The following is a 23966-nucleotide window of genomic DNA, read 5'->3' as shown; positions in this document are numbered from 1 at the left end:
TGACCACCTGCTCTGATTCTAACAGGACTGACCACCTGCTCTGATTCTGACAGGACTGACCGCCTGCTCTGATTCTAACAGGACTGACCGCCTGCTCTGATTCTAACAGGACTGACCACCTGCTCTGATTCTAACAGGACTGACCACCTGCTCTGATTCTAACAGGACTGACCACCTGCTCTGATTCTGACAGGACCGACCACCTGCTCTGATTCTAACAGGACCGACCACCTGCTCTGATTCTAACAGGACCGACCTCCTGCTCTGATTCTAACAGGACCGACCGCCTGCTCTGATTCTAACAGGACCGACCACCTGCTCTGATTCTAACAGGACCGACCACCTGCTCTGATTCTAACAGGACCGACCACCTGCTCTGATTCTAACAGGACCGACCACCTGCTCTGATTCTAACAGGACCGACCACCTGCTCTGATTCTGACAGGACCGACCACCTGCTCTGATTCTAACAGGACCGACCACCTGCCCTGATTCTAACAGGACCGACCACCTGCTCTGATTCTAACAGGACTGACCACCTGCTCTGATTCTAACAGGACTGACCACCTGCTCTGATTCTAACAGGACCGACCACCTGCTCTGATTCTAACAGGACCGACCACCTGCTCTGATTCTAACAGGACTGACCACCTGCTCTGATTCTAACAGGACTGACCACCTGCTCTGATTCTAACAGGACTGACCACCTGCTCTGATTCTAACAGGACTGACCACCTGCTCTGATTCTAACAGGACTGACCACCTGCTCTGATTCTAACAGGACTGACCGCCTGTTCTGATTCTAACAGGACTGACCACCTGCTCTGATTCTGACAGGACTGACCACCTGTTCTGATTCTAACAGGACTGACCCCCTGCTCTGATTCTAACCCAAACAGGACTGACCACCTGCTCTGATTCTAACAGGACTGACCACCTGCTCTGATTCTAACAGGACTGACCACCTGCTCTGATTCTCCGACCTTAGAACACATACAGCTCTGGAAAAAATTAAGAGGCCACTCTAAAATGATCAGTTTCTCTGGTTTTACTATTTATAGGTATGTGTATAGGTATGTGTTTGGGTAAAATTAACATTTTTGTTTTATTCTATAAATTACTGACAACATTTCTCCCAAATTCCAAATAAAAATAGTTATTTAAAGTTAAAACATTAGTATTGTGTTGTTTAAAAATGAATTTGAACTTTATTTTCTTTGCATTATTCGAGGTCTGACAACACTGCATCTTTGTCGTTATGTTGACCAGTTGTCATTTTCTGCAAATAAATTCTCTGAATGAAGATATTTTTATTTGGAATTTGGGAGAAATGTTGTCAGTAGTTTATAAAATAAATCAAAAATGTTCATTTTACTCTAAAAACATACTTATAAATAGTAAAACCAGAGAAACTGATCATTTTAGAGTGGTCTCTTAATTTTTTTCCAGAGCTGTACATTCATGCTACAAACACATCACAACTGTTGCTACCAGACTTATGATTGCTAAATACTGCACAATTTAATACCCCCCCAATCCACTCTCCCCAAAACACGTGTAAATATTGGACTATAAACTGTGCCTTCCTCTATTATACTGATGCTCATATATTTATTCTATTCTACTGAGACATTTACTTTATGTTGGTATTCTTATCTTTATTGTTATTTATTATTCTTGTTGCTTCTTCCAGAAGGAACTTGTAAGTAGCATTTGTTTGAACGGTGTATAGCATGAGTATCCTGTACATACGACACAATTGAAACTCTCCTCCTCTCCGTCTCTCCACTCCACTCCTCCCCTCGCCTCTCTTTCTCTCGTCTCTCTCTCTCTCTCTCTCTCTCTCTCGTGTCTCTCTTTCTCTCGTCTCTCCTCCTCTTGTCTCTCCTCTCTTTCTCTCGTCTCTCCTCTCCTCCTCTCGTCTCTCCTCTCTTTCTCTCGTCTCTCGTCTCTTTCTCTCGTCTCTCTCTCTCTTGTCTCTCTCTCTCGCTCTCTCGTGTCTCTCTCTCTCTTGTGTCTCTCTTTCTCTCTTCTCTCCTCTCCTCCTCTCGTCTCTTTCTCTCGTCTCTCTCTCTCTCTCTCTCTCTCTCTCTCTCTCTCTCTCTCTCTCTCTCTCTCTCGTGTCTCTCTCTCTCGTGTCTCACTCTCTCTTTCTCTCCTCCACTCCTCGTCTCGTCTCTCCTCTCTTTCTCTCGTCTCTCTCGTCTCTCTCTCTCAACACAAAGTGGGTGTACGTGGACAGGCACAGGGAGCAGCATCACTTCTCCCTGACCACACAAGTCAATATTTACACACCTTGAAGGGAGAGAGAGGAGGGCCTTGTTGCAGGGCACCTGTTTACCAGATGTTGAACAGGAGTCGAGGGGAAATTATTCTGAGGAAGAGGGATGGTAGCGAAAGAGATGTTCTGGTCCTTAGTCATATTCAGGACCCATAGTTTACTGGTTAGTTCACATAGTCAGGTAAAACCTCTGGCCATAGATATCCTAGTTATTGGACACCCACATGTTGATATGGTCTTGTCCTCTCAAGGAGTCGTCTGAGTCAGAGCTGTGTAACGGCCAGGGGCGGGGCTTACGTACGGAGGTGAGGAGTAGGAGTGGTAGCGTCACCCGGAGCCTGTCTTCCAGACCCACCCAGACCGCCAGGGCCCCCAAGGCCAGGCCCTCCTCTGTCCAGCAGACATGCACCCAGCCCCAGACACAGACCCAGAGAGAAGGCATGGTGCCTGCTGGTCTGGCCAGCACTCTGGAACACATAGTGGCTCAACTAGATGTTCTCACACAGGTAACACATCTCTCTGTTTTATTAGTGTTATTGATGCTGAAGCAATGTGTGGTGTCTTTCTCTCTGCCCCCTCTCTCTGCCTCCCTCTCTCTCCCTGCCCCCCTCCCTCTCTCTCCCTCTCTCTCCCTGCCTCTCTCCCTCTCTCTCTCTCTGCCCCCCCCCCTCTCTCTCTCTCTCTCTCTCTCTCTCTGCCCCCCTCTCTCTCTCCCTCTCTGCCCCCCTCTCTCCCTCCCTCCTTCTCTGTCCCCCTCTCTGTCCCCCTCTCTGTCCCCCTCTCTGTCCCCCTCTCTGTCCCCCTCTCTGTCTCCCTCTGTCTCCCTCCCTCCCTTCCCCTCTCTGTCCCCCTCCCTCCCTCCCTCCCTGGCCCCCTCCCTCTCTCTCCCTCTCTCTCTCTGCCCCCTCCCTCCCTCTCTGCCCCCCTCTCTGCCCCCCTCCCTCCCTCTCTGCCCCCTCCCTCACTCTCTGCCTCCCCTCTCTGCCCCCCTCCCTCCCTCCCTCCCTCCCCTCTCTGCCCCCCCCCCTCCCCTCTCTGCCCCCTCCCCCTCTCTGTCCCCCTCCCTCCCTCCCTCCCTCTCTCTCACTCTCTCTCCCTGGCCCCCTCCCTCTCTCTCCCTCTCTCTCTCTGCCCCCTCCCTCCCTCTCTGCCCCCCTCTCTGCCCCCCTCCCTCCCTCTCTGCCCCCCTCCCTCCCTCTCTGCCCCCTCCCTCACTCTCTGCCCCCCTCTCTGCCCCCCTCCCTCCCTCCCTCCCTCCCCTCTCTGCCCCCCTCCCCCTCTCTGTCCCCCTCCCTCCCTCCCTCCCTCCCTCTCTCTCCCTCTCTCTCCCTGCCCCCCTCCCTCTCTCTCCCTCTCTCTCCCTGGCCCCCTCCCTCTCTCTCTCTCTCTCTCTCTCTCTCTCTCTCTCTCTCTCTCTCTCTCTCTCTCTCTGCCCCCTCTCTCTCTCTCTCTCTCTGCCCCCCTCTCTCTCTCTCTCTCTCTGCCCCCCTCTCTCTCTCTCTCTCTCTCTCTCTCTCTCTCTCTCTCTCTCTCTCTCTCTCTGCCCCCCCTCTCTCTCTCTCTGCCCCCTCCCTCCTCTCCCTCCTCTCTCTCTGCCCCCTCCCTCCTTCCCTCCCTCTCTCCCTCCCTCTCCCTCTCCCTCCCTCTCTCTCCCTCCCTCACTATGACCTCTGTGATTCTCTCTCCTCTGTGGAGTCTGGTGAGGTTGCCTTACTGCCACTCCATACATAATTAATATCTCTTAAAGTGGAACTACCTAGCTATATATGAAACAAACTGAGAATTATATCTGTCAGAAAAATGCTACGAAACCGCCTTTTATGACGAGGTTTTTCCATGACGTCGAGTAAGAAGAGATGCATGGTTTAATATAATTCACCAAAGCGTTTATTGATTATTCCGACATATTACTATCGGGTTGTAAATCACAGCTGTTTGCTGCCTCCAGCCATTTGGTGATGTTGCACTGTTTGTTTCAATAGCTGGGTTTCCATCCAATCTACGACAGATTTCCGTGTGAATATTCTACAATCCACGTGAGATGTGTGTTTTCCATCCAATTTGACTTGTTGATAAGAGGTTGTGCTTGACGTAGTGCACATAAAAATACATTTTGCAGTTAAATTCCCATGTACCAAATAAACAATACAATTTCACCACCCACTTTTTTTATTTTAATTTTTTAATTTTATTTTTTAATTAAAGTATCATGAAGTATATTTTTTAATTAAAGTATAATTTGTCAATTTCAATGATTTGTAATAATTTGAGCTAGTCTGTCCATTTTTTATATCTGATATAATAAATTAACAAGATTGCATTTTGCACCTATGTCTATATGCCCCTATGGCCAAATGATAAAGCACAGGATATTTGTACCCGGCTCTGCTTGTCAACCCTTTCTACCCTCGTTACATCACATTATGAATGCTGCTAAGACACGTTTGAAACACGGACGGCGTTTGTCACGTACAGTGGGGAGAACAAGTATTTGATACACTGCCGATTTTGCAGGTTTTCCTACTTACAAAGCATGTAGAGGTCTGTAATTTTTTTATCATAGGTACACTTCAACTGTGAGAGACGGAATCTAAAACAAAAATCCAGAAAATCACATTGTATGATTTTTAAGTAATTATTTTGCATTTTATTCCATTTTCCAGACACAAAGAGGTCTTGTCTAGCGTATTTTGTTTTTGTTGACATTTGTAAAGTTTACTGACAAAATGTTCTGTTTCTATCAGGATTTATGACTTTTTAATCCGACATATACTTTATACACGCATTAAAAGGTTGGATGGAAACCTGGTTAAAGCCAGATTTCAGTAAGTGTCAGTTTCCTCATTTTGTTTACATTTTTTAAATTTGTTTTATCGGGTCAAACAAAACAAAACTTAGGCAAGACGTCATAACATGCTCTAGTCTAGGCTACCTGAGAGTTGTTCAGCAACTACTGGTTCCAGCCACCCTTTTGATCCAGATCAACCAGAAGGCCTCTTCTAGTGACATCAACCATGTAGAATAATAATAATTAAAAAATATATATATATAATTTACAAGTCAGCAATGAACGTAACAGCAGTAAAATTAAATTAAATTTGTACAGAGCTAGACAACAATATACAACCATTTTCCTCTTGGATTATCATTGGCACTGTCTACAGCAGTGTGATTCTAGCACTAGTCGTGAGTTAGGAATCTCTGCCTTGCTATATGAAAATCACCCACAATTCCACTGTCCAGTTTTATTCAGAAAATCAAGCTAGTAACATCAGAGAAACTTTGTTACAGACCCGCAGGTGTTTAAAAAAAAATCATTGGCAGGCAGACAGACAGACAGACTTCTTCTCCTGTAGGTTTTATGGCGGACTACATCCCAAAAAGGTGTAGACAGACGCACTGACAGCAAGGAGCCAATATAATGAACTGTTATATGAATGGCTTTTGTCAGCTAAATTACACTTTCGTTCTATATCACTCAACTATAGTTTATAATGTGTGGGAAGAGGCCTATGTGTTTCTCTAGGAGTGGATGGGTCCGAGCAGCACATGATCAATAGGCCTCGGGAGAAATCTGACCTGCAATTTGTAAACAAAGCTGCTGTACTTATAACTCGTAAACTTATTTTGTATCACTTTGAAGTGATCAGAATGGCAAATAAAGATTTCATTTATCCCATTTCGAGATAGATTAGACGATAAAATAAATTGTGATATTTTATTTGGAACTTACTGAGGCACAGCAGTGTGTGACCAGAGATCTACTCTGGAGATCTACTCTGGAGATCTACTCTGGAGATCTACTCTGGAGATCTACTCTTAAGATCTACTCTGGAGATCTACTCTGGAGATCTACTCTGGAGATCTACTCTGGAGATCTACTCTTGAGATCTACTCTTGAGATCTACTCTTGAGATCTACTCTTGAGATCTACTCTGGAGATCTACTATTGAGATCTACTCTTGAGATCTCTGGTCACACTGCTGTGCCTACACTGTCACAGTGCTGTTCCAGAGGCCAGTGACTCTCCTGTCCCAACATACACAGCCCAGAGACAAACAGTAAACACAGGTCAGAGAGCCAACGTCTGTTCGCTTGAAAAATGAGAAACAAAAGTACTAGTATTACGGTTAGTAAATCAAGAAATCTGTAATTAATTTTAAAGTATTTGCACAGGAGGTATTAAATTATGATTTATTATTTAAGGGGTAGATCAGCTTTAATATTTCAGATAGGTTGTAGCTTCCATCAATGTAATTGTCTGCATCATTTCCGATCCCCCCCCCCCCATATTATATTTTGTAAATATATACAGTACCAGTTAAGTTTGGACACGCCAACTCATTCAAGGTTTTTTATTTTATTTTTTAGCTTTTCAAGGTCTTGTCGTTCTCTCAACCATCTCCACCTGGAATGCTTTTCCAACAGTTTTGAAGGAGTTCCCACATATGCTGAGCACTTGTTGGCTGCCTCATCTTCATTCTGCCGTCCAACTCATCCCGAACTGTCTCAATTGGGTTGAGGTCGGGTGATTGTGGAGGCCAGGTCATCTGATGCAGCACTCATCATTGTCCTGTTGAAAAATAAATTATAGACCCACTAAGCACAAACAAGATGGGATGGCGTATCGCTGCATAATGCTGGAGTAGCCATGCTGTTTAAGTGTGCCTTGGATTCTAAATAAATCACTGACAGTGTCACCAGCAAAGCACCCCCACACCATCACACCTCCTCCTCCATGCTTCACAGTGGGAACCACACATCCGGAGATCATCTGTTCACCTACTCTGCGTCTCACAAAGACACAGCGGTTGGAACCAAAAATCTCCAATTTGGACTCATCAGACCAAAGGACAGATTTCCACTGGTCTAATGTCCATTGCTCGTGTTTCTTGGCCCAAGTAAGTCTCTTCTTCTTATTGGTGTCCTTTAGTAGTGCTTTCTTTGCAGCAATTCAACCATGAAGGCCTGATTCATGCAGTCTCCTCTAAACAGTTGATGTTGAGATGTGTCTGTTACTTGAACTCTGTGAAGCATTTATTTGGGCTGCAATCTGTGGTGCAGTTAACTCTAATGAACTCATCCTCTGCAGCAGAGGGAACTCTGGGTATTCCTTTCCTGTAGCGGTCCTCATGAGAGAGAGTTTCATCATAGCGCTTGATGGTTTTTGCGACTGCACTTGAAGAAACTATCAAAGTTCTTGAAGTGTTCCGTATTGACTGACCTTCATGTATTAAAGTAATGATGGATTGTCGTTTCTCTTTGCTTATATGAGCTGTTCTTGCCATAATATGGACTTGGTCTTTTACCAAATAGGGCTATCTTCTGTATACACCCCTACCTTGTCACAACACAACTGATTGGCTCAAACACATTAAGGAAAGAAATTCCACTAATTTACTTTTAACAAGGCACACCTGTTAATTGAAATGCATTCCAGGTGACTACCTCATGAAGCTGGTTGAGAGAATGCCAAGAGTGTGCAAAGCTGTCATCAAGGCAAAGGGTGGCTACTTTGAAGAGTCTCAAATATAAAATATATTGATTTGTTTAAAACTTTTCTGGTGACTACATGATTCCATATGTGTTATTTAATAGTTTTGATGTCTTCACTATTATTCTACAATGTAGAAAATAGTAAAAAATAAAGAAAAACCCTTGAATGAGTTGGTGTGTCCAAACTTTTGACTGGTATTGTATACCTCACTAGGTCAGGGGTATTTAAGCCTCCATATATCCACTACTTCCAATATATCCATGACATTGGTGATTTCCTTAAGTGCCTTAGGGGGATAGTTTGTAGTGTGATTTCCTTTAACGCTCCGTTGAGGGACCCATCCTTGGGAAAGAGCACACAGTTCCACCCACAGAACAGAAGCAGATCAACAGCCAAAAGCATTTCCATCTCCCTCACCTCGATTTGGATTATATAGCTAATTAAAAAATATATATTTAAAATCCTGCGTATCTTAATTTCCATAATTAACTAATAATATGTGTAATAATGTAGGCAGTTCATGTAAATTATTGTTACCTATAACCAGGATAGTTACCTATAACCAGGATTGCCATTACAAAAAATGTCATTTTTGGCACGCGATTTGTTATTTTAGTAAACCATTATTGTGATTCATCCTATATTGTCCCTAACATCATTACCCCCCCTAGCAACAGATGTGGGACACACACACACACACACCACACCACACCACACACACACACACAACCCCTTTCCCCCACAAACAACCATAAGCTCAGATGTTCAACAGTTGTTTCATCCCAGAGCCCAACTCAAGAAAGGACGTGATTTACAAATGCATATACAGTTGCAGCTGCAAAACTGAGCAAAAATTGCCGAAAAAGGGGGAGATTTAATTGAACTTTGTCACGTCCTAGGTGATGGAGGTCAGATATACCCCCTTGGTCCCCCGTTGTGACCGTGTTCCCAAGCGTCTCCGTGCAGTCAGACCTTTGATTTTGTCAATAATATGCCCCCTCTCTGAATGTCCGAGTGTAACCCCCCCCCTTCTCCATGGGTTACTGCAGCTAGTGTTGCCAGAACTGCCACTGCCTGGGTGGGGGGGGGGCACCCCGCTGGAATCCCCACCGTCTTAGCTACAAGGTTGTCAAGGTTCTCATTAGCAGCTTGGAGAATGTCCTTGTATATTATGCTGTCCTATCAGAGGGCTCGGTGGGACCAGCCCTGCCAGACGGGCTCAGACTCTTAAAGGGGCAGTGCTGCTTTAGTAGGTCTCTGATCGCATTTATCTTTCTGTCTTGGCTGCGTATAGACTACTCACAGTAGGGCCCATAAAAACAGATAGGACTTCTCCTTAGTGTATGGGTCTCTCAGGTGGGTGTCTAGGGTATATCGGGTTGGGGACTGTTCCATCACGATAGGACAATAAATAAATAGACTATATTTATAATATATTTTAAAATGTATATCCTATATTTTCTTACAACTCACAAACACACCCCACCTTCCATCACAATACACCCGCACGTACCCACATACTGTGCCTTCTATGTCCTCTGTGGGTTATCTCTACCATGCTGTACCTTCTATGTCCTCTGTGGGTTATCTCTACCATGCTGTGCCTTCTATGTCCTCTGTGTGTTATCTCTACCATGCTGTGCCTTCTATGTCCTCTGTGGGTTATCTCTACCATGCTGTACCTTCTATGTCCTCTGTGGGTTATCTCTACCATACTGTGCCTTCTATGTCCTCTGTGTGTTATCTCTACCATGCTGTGCCTTCTATGTCCTCTGTGGGTTATCTCTACCATGCTGTGCCTTCTATGTCCTCTGTGGGTTATCTCTACCATGCTGTGCCTTCTATGTCCTCTGTGTGTTATCTCTACCATGCTGTGCCTTCTATGTCCTCTGTGTGTTATCTCTACCATGCTGTGCCTTCTATGTCCTCTGTGTGTTATCTCTACCATGCTGTGCCTTCTATGTCCGCTGTGTGTTATCTCTACCATGCTGTGCCTTCTATGTCCGCTGTGTGTTATCTCTACCATGCTGTGCCTTCTATGTCCGCTGTGTGTTATCTCTACCATGCTGTGCCTTCTATGTCCGCTGTGTGTTATCTCTACCATGCTGTGCCTTCTATGTCCGCTGTGTGTTATCTCTACCATGCTGTGCCTTCTATGTCCTCTGTGGGTTATCTCTACCATGCTGTGCCTTCTATGTCCTCTGTGGGTTATCTCTACCATGCTGTGCCTTCTATGTCCTCTGTGTGTTATCTCTACCATGCTGTGCCTTCTATGTCCTCTGTGTGTTATCTCTACCATGCTGTGCCTTCTATGTCCTCTGTGTGTTATCTCTACCATGCTGTGCCTTCTATGTCCTCTGTGTGTTATCTCTACCATGCTGTGCCTTCTATGTCCTCTGTGGGTTATCTCTACCATGCTGTGCCTTCTATGTCCTCTGTGTGCTATCTCTACCATGCTGTGCCTTCTATGTCCTCTGTGGGTTATCTCTACCATGCTGTGCCTTCTATGTCCGCTGTGTGTTATCTCTACCATGCTGTGCCTTCTATGTCCTCTGTGGGTTATCTCTACCATGCTGTGCCTTCTATGTCCTCTGTGTGTTATCTCTACCATGCTGTGCCTTCTATGTCCTCTGTGTGTTATCTCTACCATGCTGTGCCTTCTATGTCCTCTGTGGGTTATCTCTACCATGCTGTGCCTTCTATGTCCTCTGTGTGTTATCTCTACCATGCTGTGCCTTCTATGTCCTCTGTGTGTTATCTCTACCATGCTGTGCCGTCCGAGCCCCGTCTAACAGTCCGAGCCCCGTCTAACAGTCCGAGCCCCGTCTAACAGTCCGAGCCCCGTCTAACAGTCCGAGCCCCGTCATGTGCTTTTTACTGAGGAGTGGTTTAGGGAATAGGGCCCTGGTCTAAAGTAGTGCACTATATAGGGAATAGGGCTCTGGTCTATAGTAGAGCACTATATAGTGGAATAGAGGTCTGGTCTATAGTAGTGCACTATATAGGGAATAGGGCCCTGGTCTAAAGTAGTGCAATATATAGGGAATAGGGCCCTGGTCTATAGTAGAGCACTATATAGGGAATAGGGTCCTGGTCTAAAGTAGTGCACTATATAGAGAATAGGGCCCTGGTCTAAAGTAGTGCACTATGTAGCATTGCCTTTAAATGTTTAACTTGGGTCAAATGTTTTGGGTAGCCTTCCACAAGCTTCCCACAATAAGTTGGGTGAATTTTGGCCCATTCCTCCTGACAGAGCTGGTGTAACTGAGTCAGGTTTTTAGGCCTCCTTGCTCGCACATGCTTTTTCAATTTTGCCCACAAATTTTCTATAGGCCTGAGGTCAGGGCTTTGTGATGGCCACTCCAATACCTTGACTTTGTTGTCCTTAAGCCATTTTGCCACAACTTTGGAAGTATGCTTGGGGTCATTGTCCATTTGGAAGACCCATTTGCGACCAAGCCTCCTCCACGTCTCCTGATGTACTGGCCTGTCTCCTGGTAGCGCCTCCATGCTCTGGACACTACACTGACAGACACAGCAAACCTTCTTGCCACAGCTCGCATTGATGTGCCATCCTGGACGAGCTGCACTACCTGAGCCACTTGTGTGGGTTGTAGACTCCGTCTCATGCTACCACTAGAGTGAAAGCACCGCCAGCATTCAAAAGTGACCAAAACATCAGCCAGGAAGCATAGGAACTGAGAAGTGGTCTGTGGTCACCACCTGCAGAACCAGTCCTTTATTGGGGGTGTCTTGCTAATTGCCTATAATTTCCACCTTTTGTCTATTCCATTTGCACAACAGCATGTGAAATTTATTGTCAATCAGTGTTGCTTCCTAAGTGGACAGTTTGATTTCACAGAAGTGTGATTGACTTGGAGTTACATTGTGTTGTTTTCAGTGTTCCCTTTATTTTTTTGAGCAGTGTGTATATATATATATATATATATATATATATATATTTTAAATAGTTTGCGTTTAGATGGCAGCTCCTCCATGTCTGCTGTCACTATGTGATCCTCCACTGATTAGAAAGGGTTTTTACTGGAGGAGGATAATTATCTGGTTCTTAATTGAGCCATCAGCTGAACGTTTAGGCCTAGGCTTTGTTCTAGTTTGTTCTTAAAATCGAGGCATTAACTGAAAGTGGTTTTCTTTGTAGTAGCTTGTAGCTGTTAAAGTAAGACTTTAGAGGATAAAGACAAGGTCCACAACTACTTCTCAAAACGTTCTCACTCATTAAAAAAAAAAAAACTTTAAAAAAGAATAATAATTCTTCAGTACTTAATTGAGACATCAAGTGAAAGTGTTTTTTCTTTGTTGAAGCTCGACTGACTGTGTTTAGAAATCAGAGGATGAACTTGCTACCATTAAATGGCCTGATTTGACCAGATAAATTAGCTGAGAACTTGTTTTTAATCCCATTGCGTAACAATCAAATCAGTTCATTCTTTCATTTTATACATTGTCTTTTACAGCAACACCCTGGGGAATACGTATGGGTGGGGAAAAGGATAGGGTTTGAATACCTGATAGTTACTGTTACTAGGAAACTGGAGTGCCACTTTAAAACAGTCTCCTTTTCACCTCATTTAACACCTGATTTACTTAAAGGGTAGGAAGCACGAGTTTTTCCTCACCAATGTAACAACACAGTGTGGTCAAAGACTTAGTAACTTAGCTGTTGTTAGATCTGATTACCTATAAGTACAAACATAGTTATGTTTTGGGGGTTGTTACATATTTATTAACTTATTTCCGGATAACTTCTAAACTACCCACAAAGCACCATTTCTCAACGTCATATGGAGGATCTACTCTGTGCTACCGAGTTCGTAGGCTAGCCACGCTAGCATGTAATTACATCCCAGACCAAGTGTTGGCGGTGGTGAGCAACAATACACAAATCACAGGAAGTGTGATGTAAACAAGAAGCAGATTTGGCCATTCAGCATGCTCTTCACAGACTTTGTGGCTGTGTTATCTAGTGGGAACCCATTAGCATGGCAGGCTCTGGTGCCTTCTTGCCATGGGCTCAAAACTAAAGAAGAAAATCTCACCTGCTCTAATTGTGTAGTACCTCGTCAGTTCTCCTTTTTGTTTTGTCAACTTTTCGGGCATGTTATCTGTGAAGTAGGCTACAGGAGTTTTGGCACTTTTCCCACCTTCGCTTTGTGCTAGCGCGCTAGCTGACGGACATCTGGAATCTATCTTTTTTGGGATTTCCCTGATTCTCCATTGGTGGTGTAGCGCCAGCCTCCCCTGGCTTTGGTAGCTAACTTGGCCTGCATGCGTTGTAAACGTTTTACCATTGGATGGGCCATAGCCATCAATCTGTAAATCTGCTCTTCTTTGCTTTGATGTGTGGTTATGTTTTAGTTGTGTTCTTGCTGGTCTCTAGTAGTTGGGCTCTAGCTTTCCGACCATGGTTGACTAGGCTGGCCAGGTTAATACATATAGCTAACAACATTTAATAACTGGCTAGTTATCTATTTCCAAAACTTTGGTTTACTTTAATGTAGCTGTAAGCTAGGTGTTGATAGCAACTGGCTGATTCATGTAGTGCTAACATAACATTGTTAGGTTAGCAGGCTAGTCGGGGCTAACGTTAGCAGGCTAGTCCGGGCTAACGTTAGCAGGCTAGTCGGGGCTAACGTTAGCAGGCTAGTCGGGGCTAACGTTTGAAGGCTAGTCGGGGCTAACGTTTGAAGGCTAGTCGGGGCTAACGTTAGCAGGCTAGTCGGGGCTAACGTTAGAAGGCTAGTTGCAAGGTGATTTGGACCAGTAAATTCATAAAGTATTTGCTTGTAAGTTGACTAAAAATTTGATACCAGTAGTCATGAGTGCAAACGGTTTTGGTTTAATTTGAAGTTATACATTAAGTTATTTCTGTTGGAGTTTACATTATAGGGATTAGGCTGGCTTGCCGGGTCCTCCGTACTACTAGAAAAGTGAGGTGTAACTTTGCATAGGATTTTTTATGTGTTTACTAATTGAAATTAAGGTTGGGCTGTGTGCAGATTTTCATATCGCCATTTTTGTGCAAAACATTATTTTACCGTTTTAGGATGTGTACTTGACTGTAAAAGTTTTTAACAAATCACTGGAGGACAGGCATTAAAGGCAAGACTGACTAATCTACAAATCACCTTGTAGGTTAATCATTCAGTCATAATTTAACCATGATGCATCACGGTTTTGATGCTCTCGAACACGGCCACAGGCAGGGAGGGAGGAGTCAACAATCAATCAAATGTGTATATATATACACAAAGGCCTTTTTTACTTCAGTAGTTGTCAAGTGTTTTACAGTAACCTGGCTTTAGAGCCCAAAGAACTAGCAGAAGTACAGGAGTTGTTGCATGGAGACTGAATCCTATCAGTTTAACATAATCTACAAGTCATTTCCATTCTGCTGCTTTGTACACACACAAACACACACACACACACACACACACACACACACACACACACACCGATCTCAGGGTCAACATGATCTTTAGCAGCTCTATTTATTTCAACCCACCAGGTTGAATATAGCCGTCCAATCTCATTTAGATAACCAACCCACCAGGTTGAATATAGCCGTCCAATCTCATTCAGATAACCAACCCACCAGGTTGAATATAGCCGTCCAATCTCATTCAGATAACCAACCCACCAGGTTGAATATAGCCGTCCAATCTCATTCAGATAACCAACCCACCATGTTAAACATAGCCGTCCAATCTCATTCAGATAACCAACCCGCCAGGTTGAATATAGCCGTCCAATCTCATTCAGATAACCAACCCGCCAGGTTGAATATAGCCGTCCAATCTCATTCAGATAACCAACCCACCAGGTTGAACATAGCCGTCCAATCTCATTCAGATAACCAACTGCAGTTTGGAGATATGTGGATATCAGCAGTTATTGATATAGCAAACATCTGTGTGGAAATTAGATTCTGTTTGCTAACCTTTTGGGCTGGCTTCATCTCTACTGTGGAGCATAACGTTCAGATCTCCACTGTGGAGCATAGCATTCAGATCTCCACTGTGGAGCATAGCATTCAGATCTCCACTGTGGAGCATAGCATTCAGATCTCCACTGTGGAGCATAGCATTCAGATCTCCACTGTGGAGCATAACATTCAGATCTCCACTGTGGAGCATAGCATTCAGATCTCCACTGTGGAGCATAACATTCAGATCTCCACTGTGGGGCATAACATTCAGACCTCCACTGTGGAGCACAACATTCAGATCTCCACTGTGGAGCATAACATTCAGATCTCCACTGTGGAGCATAACATTCAGATCTCCACTGTGGAGCATAGCATGCAGATCTCCACTGTGGAGCATAGCATGCAGATCTCCACTGTGGAGCATAGCATGCAGATCTCCACTGTGGAGCATAACATTCAGATCTCCACTGTGGAGCATAGCATTCAGATCTCCACTGTGGAGCATAACATTCAGATCTCCACTGTGGAGCATAGCATTCAGATCTCCACTGCGGAGCATAACATTCAGATCTCCACTGTGGAGCATAGCATTCAGATCTCCACTGTGGAGCATAACATTCAGATCTCCACTGTGGAGCATAGCATTCAGATCTCCACTGCGGAGCATAGCATTCAGATCTCCACTGCGGAGCATAACATTCAGATCTCCACTGCGGAGCATAGCATTCAGATCTCCACTGTGGAGCATAACATTCAGATCTCCACTGTGGAGCATAACATTCAGATCTCCACTGTGGAGCATAGCATTCAGATCTCCACTGTGGAGCATAACATTCAGATCTCCACTGTGGGGCATAACATTCAGACCTCCACTGTGGAGCACAACATTCAGATCTCCACTGTGGAGCATAACATTCAGATCTCCACTGTGGAGCATAACATTCAGATCTCCACTGTGGAGCATAGCATGCAGATCTCCACTGTGGAGCATAGCATGCAGATCTCCACTGTGGAGCATAGCATGCAGATCTCCACTGTGGAGCATAACATTCAGATCTCCACTGTGGAGCATAGCATTCAGATCTCCACTGTGGAGCATAACATTCAGATCTCCACTGTGGAGCATAGCATTCAGATCTCCACTGCGGAGCATAACATTCAGATCTCCACTGTGGAGCATAACATTCAGATCTCCACTGTGGAGCATAACATTCAGATCTCCACTGTGGAGCATAGCATTCAGATCTCCACTGCGGAGCATAGCATTCAGATCTCCACTGCGGAGCATAACATTCAGATCTCCACTGCGGAGCATAGCATTCAGATCTCCACTGTGGAGCATAACATTCAGATCTCCACTGTGGAGCATAACATTCAGATCTCCACTGTGGAGCATAGCATTCAGATCTCCACTGTGGAGCATAACATTCAGATCTCCACTGTGGGGCATAACATTCAGACCTCCACTGTGGAGCACAACATTCAGATCTCCACTGTGGAGCATAACATTCAGATCTCCACTGTGGAGCATAACATTCAGATCTCCACTGTGGAGCATAGCATGCAGATCTCCACTGTGGAGCATAGCATGCAGATCTCCACTGTGGAGCATAGCATGCAGATCTCCACTGTGGAGCATAACATTCAGATCTCCACTGTGGAGCATAGCATTCAGATCTCCACTGTGGAGCATAACATTCAGATCTCCACTGTGGAGCATAGCATTCAGATCTCCACTGCGGAGCATAACATTCAGATCTCCACTGTGGAGCATAGCATTCAGATCTCCACTGTGGAGCATAACATTCAGATCTCCACTGTGGAGCATAGCATTCAGATCTCCACTGCGGAGCATAGCATTCAGATCTCCACTGCGGAGCATAACATTCAGATCTCCACTGCGGAGCATAGCATTCAGATCTCCACTGTGGAGCATAACATTCAGATCTCCACTGTGGAGCATAACATTCAGATCTCCACTGTGGAGCATAACATTCAGATCTCCACTGTGGAGCATAGCATTCAGATCTCCACTGTGGAGCATAACATGCAGATCTCCACTGTGGAGCATAACATTCAGATCTCCACTGTGGAGCATAACATTCAGATCTCCACTGTGGAGCATAGCATTCAGATCTCCACTGTGGAGCATAGCATTCAGATCTCCACTGTGGAGCATAACATTCAGATCTCCACTGTGGAGCATAACATTCAGATCTCCACTGTGGAGCATAGCATTCAGATCTCCACTGTGGAGCATAGCATTCAGATCTCCACTGTGGAGCATAACATTCAGATCTCCACTGTGGAGCATAGCATTCAGATCTCCACTGTGGAGCATAGCATGCAGATCTCCACTGTGGAGCATAACATGCAGATCTCCACTGTAGAGCATAGCATTCAGATCTCCACTGTGGAGCATAGCATGCAGATCTCCACTGTGGAGCATAACATGCAGATCTCCACTGTGGAGCATAGCATTCAGATCTCCACTGTGGAGCATAGCATTCAGATCTCCACTGTGGAGCATAGCATTCAGATCTCCACTGTGGAGCATAGCATTCAGATCTCCACTGTGGAGCATAGCATTCAGATCTCCACTGTGGAGCATAGCATTCAGATCTCCACTGTGGAGCATAGCATTCAGATTTCCACTGTGGAGCATAGCATTCAGATTTCCACTGTGGAGCATAGCATTCAGATTTCCACTGTGGAGCATAGCATTCAGATCTCCACTGTGGAGCATAGCATTCAGAACTTTCAAATATGTACTTAGAATTTGCAACATAAGATATGATAAAGTGTAAGGGTGACCAGAATGACTTGGCAGCTCGTAGGACCAAAATCAGTTGTCCCACTAAACCCTGTAAAATGAGATCTATATAGAAAAGTAGTGGATTAGGATATTTCGAGCACACTGCCATGCAATCTCCATAGACAACCATTGGAAGTAGAATGGCCCATACTGAAGAGCTCAGTAACTTTGAACGTGGCACCATCATAGGATGCCACCTTTCCAACAAGTCAGTGCGTCAAATTTGCCCCGGTCAACTTGGAAACTTCTAGGAGCAACAACGGCTCAGCCGTGAAGTGGTAGACCATACAAGCTCACAGAACGGGATCGCGGAGTGCTGAAGCACATAGTGCGTAAAAATCGTCTGTCCTCGGTTGCAACACTCACTACCGAGTTCCGAACTGCCTCTGGAAGCAACATCAGCACAAGAACTGTTTGTCGGGAGCTTCATGAAATGGGTTTCCATGGCCCGAGCAGCCTCACACAAGCATAAGATCACCATGCACATTGCCAAACGTCGGCTGGAGAGTTGTGTAAAGCTCACTGCCATTAGACTCTGGAGCAGTGGAAACACGTTCTCTGGTAGTCCAACGGACAAGTCTGGTTTGTCGGATGGCAGGAGAACACTACCTGCCCCAATGCATAGTGCCAACTGGTTTGTCGAGATTGGTGTGGAAGAACTTGACTGGCCTGCACAGACCGCTGACCTCAACCGCATCGAACAGCTTTGGGATAAATTGGAACGCCGACTGCGAGTTGGGTCTAATCACCCAACATCAGTGTCCGACCTCACTAATGCTCTTGTGGCTGAATGGAAGCAAGTCCCCCGCAGCAATGTTCCAACATCTAGTGGAAAGCCTTCCCAGAAGAGTGGAGGCTGTTATAGCAGCAATGTTCCAACATTCAGTGGAAAGCCTTTCCAGAAGAGTGGAGGCTGTTATAGCAGCAATGTTCCAACATTCAGTGGAAAGCCTTTCCAGAAGAGTGGAGGCTGTTATAGCAGCAATGTTCCAACATTCAGTGGAAAGCCTTCCCAGAAGAGTGGAGGCTGTTATAGCAGCAATGTTCCAACATCTAGTGGAAAGCCTTCCCAGAAGAGTGGAGGCTGTTATAGCAGCAATGTTCCAACATCTAGTGGAAAGCCTTCCCAGAAGAGTGGAGGCTGTTATAGCAGCAATGTTCCAACATCTAGTGGAAAGCCTTCCCAGAAGAGTGGAGGCTGTTATAGCAGCAATGTTCCAACATCTAGTGGAAAGCCTTCCCAGAAGAGTGGAGGCTGTTATAGCAGCAAAGGGGGGACCAACTCCATATTAATGACCATGTTTTTGACATGAAATGTTCGACGAGCAGGTGTCCACATGTTGTGTATATGCATTTATATAATATAGACAGTATCTGGCGTCAAATTATGCCCAGCTCCATGTCTTTATTAAGACTCATACCTAGCATACATATACCTCCTGCTGTGGGCAACAGCACATAGAGTATAATGTGTTGGGGAGAGGAAAACCAAACCACCATTCTATTTTGGGACCTTTAAAAGATAGTATATCCACTAAATGTGTAAAGTATAGGCCCTCTCGCCTGTATAAAATTACCACATCTTTCTCTTATGACTCAGTAGCTACTTCGTAGAAATACGTATTGCGTCTCTAATGGCACCCTATTCCCTATATAGTGCACTACTTTAGACCAGAGCCCTATTCCCTATATAGTGCACTACTTTAGACCAGAGCCCTATTCCCTATATAGTGCACTACTTTAGACCAGAGCCCTATTCCCTATATAGTGCACTACTTTAGACCAGAGCCCTATTCCCTATATAGTGCACTACTTTAGACCAGAGCCCTATTTCCTATATAGTGCACTACTTTAGACCAGAGCCCTATTCCCTATATAGTGCACTACTTTAGACCAGGGCCCTATTCCCTATATAGTGCACTACTTTAGACCAGGGCCCTATTCCCTATATAGTGCACTACTTTAGACCAGAGCCCTATTCCCTATATAGTGCACTACTTTAGACCAGAGCCCTATTCCCTATATAGTGCACTACTTTAGACCAGAGCCCTATTCCCTATATAGTGCACTACTTTAGACCAGAGCCCTATTCCCTATATAGTGCACTACTTTAGACCAGAGCCCTATTCCCTATATAGTGCACTACTTTAGACCAGAGCCCTATTCCCTATATAGTGCACTACTATAGACCAGGGCCCTATTCCCTATATAGTGCACTACTTTAGACCAGAGCCCTATTCCCTATATAGTGCACTACTTTAGACCAGAGCCCTATTCCCTATATAGTGCACTACTTTAGACCAGAGCCCTATTCCCTATATAGTGCACTACTATAGACCAGAGCCCTATTCCCTATATATTGCACTACTATAGACCAGAGCCCTATTCCCTATATATTGCACTACTATAGACCAGAGCCCTATTCCCTACATAGTGCACTACTATAGACCAGAGCCCTATTCCCTATATAGTGCACTACTATAGACCAGAGCCCTATTCCCTATATATTGCACTACTATAGACCAGAGCCCTATTCCCTATATATTGCACTACTATAGACCAGAGCCCTATTCCCTACATAGTGCACTACTATAGACCAGAGCCCTATTCCCTATATATTGCACTACTTTAGACCAGAGCCCTATTCCCTACATAGTGCACTACTTTAGACCAGAGCCCTATTCCCTACATAGTGCACTACTTTAGACCAGGGCCCTATTCCCTATATAGTGCACTACTTTAGACCAGAGCCCTATTCCCTATATCGTGCACTACTTTTGACCAACGCCCTATTCCCTATATAGTGCACTACTTTTGACCAAAGCCCATGGGCCTCTTTGTTAGAGAAAAGGCTGCAATTTGGTACGTAGCCCCGGTTGGGCTGAGAGGAGAGTTCTCCAGCGCTGAGATGGGTTAGATAAGAGCGGGGGATATTGATTGGAAAAGCACACTCAGAGGACAGAAATACAATATCCTCCTCTCCTCTCCCTCTAGCATGAAATATTAGCAGATGTTATGGAGACCCATCTCTCTCAGTGCCCCGGGGGAGAATCAGGAAATTAAAAACGGTTTACTGCTCACTCCGTCTCTGTCCCTGTTCCTAACTCTGTCCCTGCCCCTGTTCCTAACTCTGTCCCTGTTCCTAACTCTGTCCCTGTCCCTGTTCCTAACTCTGTCCCTGTCCCTGTTCCTAACTCTGTCCCTGTCCCTGTCCCTAACTCTGTCCCTGTCCCTGTTCCTAACTCTGTCCCTGTCCCTGTTCCTAACTCTGTCCCTGTTCCTAACTCTGTCCCTGTTCCTAACTCTGTCCCTGTTCCTAACTCTGTCCCTGTCCCTGTTCCTAACTCTGTCCCTGTCCCTGTTCCTAACTCTGTCCCTGTCCCTGTTCCTAACTCTGTCCCTGTCCCTGTTCCTAACTCTGTCCCTGTTCCTAACTCTGTCCCTGCCCCTGTTCCTAACTCTGTCCCTGTCCCTGTTCCTAACTCTGTCCCTGTCCCTGTTCCTAACTCTGTCCCTGTCCCTGTTCCTAACTCTGTCCCTGTCCCTGTTCCTAACTCTGTCCCTGTCCCTGTTCCTAACTCTGTCCCTGTCCCTGTTCCTAACTCTGTCCCTGTCCCTGTTCCTAACTCTGTCCCTGTCCCTGTTCCTAACTCTGTCCCTGCCCCTGTTCCTAACTCTGTCCCTGTCCCTGTTCCTAACTCTGTCCCTGTCCCTGTTCCTAACTCCGTCTCTGTCCCTGTTCCTAACTCCGTCTCTGTCCCTGTTCCTAACTCTGTCCCTGTCCCTGTTCCTAACTCTGTCCCTGTCCCTGTTCCTAACTCTGTCCCTGTTCCTAACTCTGTCTCTGTCCCTGTTCCTAACTCTGTCCCTGTTCCTAACTCTGTCCCTGTCCCTGTTCCTAACTCTGTCCCTGTCCCTGTTCCTAACTCTGTCCCTGTCCCTGTTCCTAACTCTGTCCCTGTCCCTGTTCCTAACTCTGTCCCTGTTCCTAACTCTGTCTCTGTCCCTGTTCCTAACTCTGTCCCTGTCCCTGTTCCTAACTCTGTCCCTGTTTCGTAACAACAACAACAACATAATAATGTGCTTTGTGGTTGCCTAAATGGGCAAGTGAAATGTAGTCTTGGAAGACAACGTTAATTTGCTTTCACTCCAGTGTTCCATTTGCAGGGCACAACAAATAATAATTGAACTGATGGGATACACAAGCTACACTCCCTTGCCAAATGCTGACTTTAAAAAAAAAAAATCACAAATTCAAAATGGACTGGTCGATTGAAGTAGGGGAAAAATGTGTTCCAACAGCAAGCTGCTGTTTTAGAATAATTTCTTCCAGTCTATTTTTCGCTTAGGCTACTTTCTGACCTGCTAGTGCCATTTAGAATTGGTTAGCCTGGTGCTAGGCTATAACCCCCCCCCCTTAACATGGACAGGTTCCACACTGAACATATGCAAAAGCATTAGTTTGATAAAGACTGAGCGTATTTTCTTCAGAATCATCAAGCCTAGGACTGCTCACCATACAGATGTTGTGGCCGTAATTCATCACCATTCAGTGTTCAATGTGGAATTGTCCATTTAGATCCAAAGAACACGCAGAATAAATTAAATCGAATGTTTGTACAATACCAGTCAAATGTTTGGACACACCTACTCATTCCAGGGTTTTTCTTTATTTTGATCTATTTTCTACATTGTAGAATAATAGTGAAGACATCAAAACTATGAAATAACACATATGGAATCATGTAGTAACCAGAAAATATTAAACAAATCTAAATATATTTTATATTTGAGATTCTTCAAAGTAGCCACCCTTTGCCTTGATGACAGCTTTGCACACTCTTGGCATTCTCTCAACCAGCTTCATGAGGTAGTCACCTGGAATGCATTTCAATTAACAGGTGTGCCTTGTTAAAAGTTAATGTAAAATGTATTTGAGCCAATCAGTTGTGTTGTGTCAAAGTAGGGGTGGTATACAGAAGATAGCCCTATTTGGTAAAAGACCAAGTCCGAATTATGGCAAGAACATCTCAAATAAGCAAAGGGAAATGTCAGTCCATCACTACTTTAAAACATGAAGGTCAGTCAATCCGGAACATTTCAAGAACTTTGAACATTATATTTTATATTTGAAGAATCTCAAATATATTTTTTATTTAACACTTTTTTGGTTACTACATGATTCCATATGTGTTATTTCATAGTGTTGATGTCTTCACTGTTATTCTACAATGTAGAAAATAGTAAAAATAAAGAAAGTGGGTGTGTCCAAACGTTTGACTGGTACTGTATATGGGGCAATTTACAGTGCCTTGCGAAAGTATTCACCCCCCCTGGCATTTTTCCTATTTTGTTTTCTTCCAACCTGGAAGTAAAATTGATTTTTGGGAGGTTTGTATAATTTGATTTACACAACATGCCTACCACTTTGAAGATGAAAAATATTTTATATTGTGAAACAAACAAGAAATAACTTGTGTGCATTCACCCCTCAAAAGTCAATACTTTGTAGAGCCACCTTTTGCAGCAATTACAGCTGCAAGTCTCTTGGGGTATGTCTCTATAAGCTTGGCACATCTAGCCATTGGGATTTTTGCCCATTCTTCAAGGCAAAACTGCTCCAGCTCCCTCAAGTTGGATGGGTTCCGCTGGTGTACAGAAATCTTTAAGTCATACCACAGATTCTCAATTGGATTGAGGTCTGGGCTTTGACTAGGCCATTCCAATCAGTGGCGTGCCGTGGGCCTGGGGCCTGGGCCTTCAGTGAGGTACTACACAGTCCCACCCGAATTAATCCACCTCTTATTACCATCATTATGATGCCATGGCTCTAGACAGAAACGCAGTATAACCAGGCGTTGCGTCACCTTGAAATTGACAAATTGACATTTTTGGGTAAACAGTGTTTACCCAAAAACATGACACAATCAATGAGTCTTTTCAATATTTCCCTTCACCTTTTCATTGTGCAGCTCCGTTGCCCTGCACGCTTGTTCTTTGAGCTGTAGATCCACTCCGGTGTCCCCAAAAGTTTTCAAAAGCACCATTGCTTGTAAGTGCCCAGCCGTACTTTGGTGTCTCGTTGCTGCCTTGGTTAGACAACTCAAGTTTGCAAAGCCAGTGTGGCTCCAAACACCAAATCGATCACTTGCAAATAATAGGCATTCCCAGCAGTACAGTTTGCAGTGCTTCTCGGAGACTGTGAGCCATTGATAGCGCTCGTAGTTGGAACCCCTTTCCCGCCTGTGACAGGCTTTGTAGCGTCGGCGTCGGGCGACCTCTCCTTACAATGTCTAACTTTTCTTGAAAAGTTCGTCTTGAGAATGGCGTTATAATTATATCCTCGACCAAATCGATATCTTCTCCTCCTTCCGCCATTGTGGGTTGAAAAAACAGCTTAGTAGTACGCGAATTAATTCGTTTA

The 23966-nt window shown here is 44.8% G+C and overlaps 1 long non-coding RNA gene across 1 annotated transcript in view; it reads left to right on the top strand.

The window, feature by feature from the left end:
- The first annotated feature begins 2546 nt into the window (after positions 1 to 2546).
- LOC120040141 overlaps positions 2547 to 23966 on the top strand; it is a 32127-nt gene continuing 10707 nt past the window's right edge. The window contains exon 1 of the long non-coding RNA XR_005475576.1: positions 2547 to 2787. This is a non-coding gene — a long non-coding RNA (uncharacterized LOC120040141). The remainder of the gene's footprint in view (positions 2788 to 23966) is intronic.

The sequence above is a fragment of the Salvelinus namaycush genome, unplaced genomic scaffold, assembly GCF_016432855.1.
Source record: "Salvelinus namaycush isolate Seneca unplaced genomic scaffold, SaNama_1.0 Scaffold328, whole genome shotgun sequence".
NCBI classification, from domain to species: Eukaryota; Metazoa; Chordata; class Actinopteri; order Salmoniformes; family Salmonidae; genus Salvelinus; species Salvelinus namaycush.
Note: the sequence above shows the minus strand (reverse complement) of the source record. Positions and strands in the feature narration are given on the sequence as shown.